The sequence below is a fragment of the Triticum aestivum genome, chromosome 2B (genome assembly GCF_018294505.1).
Source record: "Triticum aestivum cultivar Chinese Spring chromosome 2B, IWGSC CS RefSeq v2.1, whole genome shotgun sequence".
NCBI lineage: Eukaryota > Viridiplantae > Streptophyta > Magnoliopsida > Poales > Poaceae > Triticum > Triticum aestivum.
In genome coordinates this window covers 796,246,082-796,251,103 of record NC_057798.1, presented here as the reverse complement: position 1 = coordinate 796,251,103, position 5,022 = coordinate 796,246,082, and the positions used below count along the sequence as shown (strand labels likewise).

General features: G+C 46.4%; 1 long non-coding RNA gene across 1 annotated transcript; it reads right to left on the bottom strand.

The window, feature by feature from the left end:
* Positions 1–768: 768 nt before the first annotated feature.
* Positions 769–2,278, bottom strand: LOC123047501 (uncharacterized). The gene is made up of 3 exons (XR_006423004.1): positions 1,797–2,278; positions 1,411–1,446; positions 769–1,320 (listed from the first exon to the last, which is right to left on the bottom strand). It is a non-coding gene; the product is annotated as an uncharacterized lncRNA (long non-coding RNA).
* Between the last annotated feature and the right edge of the window lie 2,744 nt (positions 2,279–5,022).

Here is a 5,022-nt window from a genome sequence, read left to right as displayed (position 1 = left end):
AGAACAGGCCGTCCGGACATGGGCTGGCCCAAGAAGGCTAGCTGTGTCTTTTACAGTGCGCATAGCACAGTATAGAAGGTTTGTATTACATGGGCCGGCCCAGTCCGGGTTTCTGCTGTGTGATACATTTTTTATTGCTTATAGGCGGGCATCAGTGGGTAATATTTATGTCTCAAAAAAAATCAGTGGGTAATATTTTGCAACTTTGGGGGCAATTTTGGTGACGTACCATCAGAAGAAATAACCCTTTATTATTTGGTATAGATATAAATATAGGGTGACGGATATGAGATACGCGGCCGCGGACACACGGATTTGGGGATTGCCGGGTCAATGTCCGCGGACGCGCGCGCGGGCATCTAGGGTGCCGGGTTTGGCAAGTCCGGCTGTAGATGCTCTAAGGAAACCAGTTTTTAGATAGTATCAAATAAGCAATTCTTTCAGCAAGCTTTGCCCGACTCTAATGAGTGAGGAAGGATGGCAGCGGCGCACCTTCATAAGATTTAGTGCTTGTAATCGTTGCTATATGGTCTATGAATCTAAATGTAATGTTTGCTATTTTTGTTGTTTTTTGTATTATATGATGAATAGATAGAAAGTTTACAAAAATAATTAAGTCAAGGTACAGTTAATTACCGATAGGTGGCTTATCATTAACCTGGGAAGCACCCCGCACGTTGCAGCGGGAATTTGTAGGAAATAACTATAATGCGCACCAAAAATCTTAAGAGGAAACAAAATATTTAGGTTCAAGGGTCACAAACATTATTAGGACCTCAAAATGCATGTCTTGTTATTTTCTACTAACATCAGGCCAAGTACAGAACATCATACTTTTCAATTTTGGCAAGTAGAAACTACCAACTACCTAAGCACCCGTAACAATACCATGCATGGAATACACAAATCAGATGCCACAGTTCTTTCATAGCAGTTGCGGTCAGCTCATGAACTATGAGGATGTAAGGTACTATCATAGTGATCCTTCATGGGGTGTAGTAATCCAAGATTGTTTTGTACTATGAGAAACTTCTGCGAGTAATATGTTATTGGTCATCATAAGAAGTTAAGAACGAATGTGCTGATCTAAGAGAGTTATCAAGAGGCAAAAGTATTTATATTAATCCTGTCAAAATTTCATAGAAAGACGTATAAAAGTTCTCAAACAGATTTGGCATCGAACTATTTGTGCTACTGATTAATTTGGTAATTAATTTGCAAAATGAAAATTACAGTTTTGAAGAAACATATTAAACATACATAATCTGGATTATAAACCTGTAGCTGCATAGGTGCCTGAAAATACTTCAATAGAAACATCTGGCAAACAACATCACATGTCAGAAGAAAATTCAATCGTGTATGAGTGTATGAAAACAGAGCATAAAAGATCAGTTAATATATTGTTACCTCATCCCTCTTTTTTTACAATTACCAATTTGCTATCTGCAAGTCAGTGAGAAAGATAAGATAATTCAGTGTGAAAATCCAGGGAAGTATTTAAAGAACCAAAACTGAATTGTGGCATGTGTGCACCCAGTATACTCTGTAAGGTACAGAACAAAGTGTCCATGAATAAGATATGATCAACTTATAGTCTTGCTCTACCAAAAACACCAAAACTGGCTCGTTCAATATGAGTACGAATAAAGCACATGGGTAGATGTCAGGTAGATGGAGATGATTATTAACAATAAGCCATCAAAGAAATATTATTGCAGGAAGGTGTACTCTCACGGTCTGACCTGAGTAGAACCATGTTCATCTAAAAAAACTGAGTAGATTCTTGCACCTACCTGTGAGGGAAAGAAGCTATTGTACGGAGCTAGGCAAGCAGAATTGGCTTCCATGGTGAATCGCCGGAGATAGCTAAGGCCTTGTTCGATTGCGTGCGAATCCGAGTGGATTGAAGGAGTTTGAGGGGGATTTAAACCTCTTGTAAGTCAAAATACAAACTAATCCTTGCCAATCCCCTTCAATCCTTTTGGGGAGAGGATTAACCGAACAAGCCCTAAAGGGAACGACAAACTCTTCGGTGAAGTACGAACCACCAGATGGGAGAGATCTGCCCGCCGCAAAAAAAGGAGAGATCTGCGCGCGCCCCCCAAAAAAGAGAGATCTGCGTGCTCGCATATGGCTGTTCACGTCAGGCGTTTGATCTTGGTGGAATTATGGAAGAGGAAGAGCGCGAGGTTGTGGGAAGGGGCGTAAGGGCATCAGGAATAAATATCCGGGAAAGGGAGAAGTCGCTGAGATAGGTGAAGAGGCACAGGGGAATCAAGAACGACGCTGCTATACAGACGACAGATTTGGACGATCAGCGGACGACACTACACGTCAAGCCGTTGATGTGTTAGAGCAAAAGCAAACAACACCGTTCATTCCTGCATCATGTGGGGTTCGTCCAGCTAGTATCGTCCGTCCAGCAGTTTCGAATCAAGAAACTTCCGTGGAGAAGATGGGCTTTTTCAGATGTAGGTAGAGGGGAAAAACAGAGGGGAAAACAGTTTTTTTATTCAACGCATGACCCGTAGGGGGAATAAGAATGATTGGCTGATTTTGCAAACTGGACGATGATGTGGCAAAAAGCTGATGTGGATAGTGTGCATGGCGAGAGAATAGATAGAAGTGGGGAGCAACTTCTTAAGAATGTTAGATATCTAAATAGCTAGCCCATCAAAATGCATGTTTTTCTAATGGTTTTAAAGCATGCGCCTAATTAAACCCGACTCATACGCCCGGACGGACCGTCCGCTCACTGACCGATCACAATTTTTCGACCCAGACGGGCTCCTTAAACGGGCCTCAAACGCCCGGGCTGACCGCCACTCCTCATATCCAGCCTAAATACGGGGGCGCACGCCCGTCACGTCGAACCTGACAGCCCGACCCCACCCCAAATTGCACAAAATCCATCAAACCCTTCCTCTTCCTTCCGTCACCCTCCAACCTCTCCTGTGCCTGGACCCTCGCCGTCCTCCACCCTTGCTCCCAGTCCTCACCACCGGTCCCGATCCACCGCCAGAGATGTCGTCTAGCCCGACCCACACCGTTGCGACGGAGACGCAGTCCGCCTTGTCCATCGGCGGGGTCATTTCGTCGGCTGCGACTTGCAAGGCGGAGAATGTTGCCCGAAAGTTGCGGTGACGCCGACAACGGGAGAGGGAGGCAGCGGCGGCGGCGGCGCAGGGAGGTTCGGACATGGTGGAGAAGTTGTCTCCTCCGCCACACCCAAATCCCCGCACCCCTTCCATCCGAGCGCCGATGCAGATTACGCCATCCGACCCCGTTGGGACAAAGGATGAGTCGACAGCCGACTGGGCCATTCCGGATTCCGCCCATGCAGATGCCGACGGTCGACGTATGTGACTCGCCGTAGCTCGTTCGGGCGCGGATGAGCACGGGCACGAGCTGCCCTCGACATGTTCGACGGAATGACCGAACAAGAGTCAATGCATTTTCTTTGCTGCTGTTCGATCATATTTTTGCATAGACCACTAGATCATTTCGCACATGATGAATGCTTTGTAAACCATAATTATGTAGGAGGTGTTCTTGTCGAACATGATCAATGACAATGAAGATCTGATCGAAATGGAATAGGAATTGGAGGCCACCACCACATTTGAAGTTGCGACAACATCCAATTCCAATCCGAGCAAGAAGAAGAAGAAGACCAAGACGCCGAAGGCAAGAGGTCCGGCATTCTCAAGATTTGAGGACATCTTGTTGGTCAAAACTTGGTTGGCCACAATGTTAGATCCAATAGGTGGCACCGAGCAAAAGGGGAACACGTATTGAACGAAGATTTGGAAGGGGTATCATGAACAACAGAAGTATGTGGAGCCCCATCCTATCATGACCACCCGCAATGTGGCATCTCTCCAACATCTTTAGGGGGTCATTCAAGGGGAAGTGAACAAGGACGTTAGCTACTATTCACAAGTGACCAAACGCCCTCAAAGTGGGATGGGAGTTGCAACTCACGTAAGCTCAATTGCTTCACCTTGTTGTCATTTGCATATGCTTCTTGTGTTTGCATTTTTGTCCTCATACATATGTTGTTTGCTAGACGGTGGTGACGGCCACTTTGTATCACGAGGTGGAGAAGAAATCATTTGCTTTTAGCCATTGTTGGGTCATATTGAGTGGCAAGCCGAAGTGGAACCAACTTGTGGCCGATCTCAAGTCCGGCAAGAAGAGGAATGATGGCTCAAGCTCCAACCAATCAATTGGGTTGGACGATGTTGTCATGACGACTGAAAAAGCCATCGTGCCAAAGGATAATCGCCAAGTCACGGGAAACAAGCGTGAGAAGGCACGTGCCGTCCGTGATGCCGCGGCTACCAAAATGCCGTCCACATGCACATGCATTTTTTTCGGTGAGGGAGAACAAGAAGGAGGAGAGGTACAAGCTCATGTTGGATGCGCAAAAGGAAAGGATGAAGTGGGACTGGAAGAGGGCGGCGAAGAAGCTCAAAATTGAGAGGGAGAAGAACGAGTTGGAGAAGCAACAAACGACGATCAAATGGAAACTTGAGAAGACCAAGACATTTGGCGACATAGAGCTTGAGAAGGAGATGTTGCAACTCGCACGGCATGGAAGATGCAAGGATCATGTTGGCGGACGAAACCCTCTTGGATGAGCATGCGAAAAAGTGGCTTGCGGACGAGAAGATGAAGATCAATGACCGTAGGAAGTACGAGGCGGTGAGGCCGGCTGCGGCCCAGATGCAAACGGAGGAGGCAGTCCAGATGCAGGCAGAGCAGGACGCATTCCGCCCGGAGCACGACGCATTCCGCTCGGAGCAGGCGCCCGACCAGTGGTCTGAGGCCATCCGTCACGGTCGGACATTGATCTCATTTTCGCATGCCTGGTTTGTTGAACTATGATTTTCTTTGCTTTATTTTAAACTTTGGAATTCGAACAATTTGTATCGTATGACCGACGTGCATGGATTGCATGGGCTTAAGAATCGGAATTTATGGTATATTGATGTGCAGCGCAACATTTGAGGGATG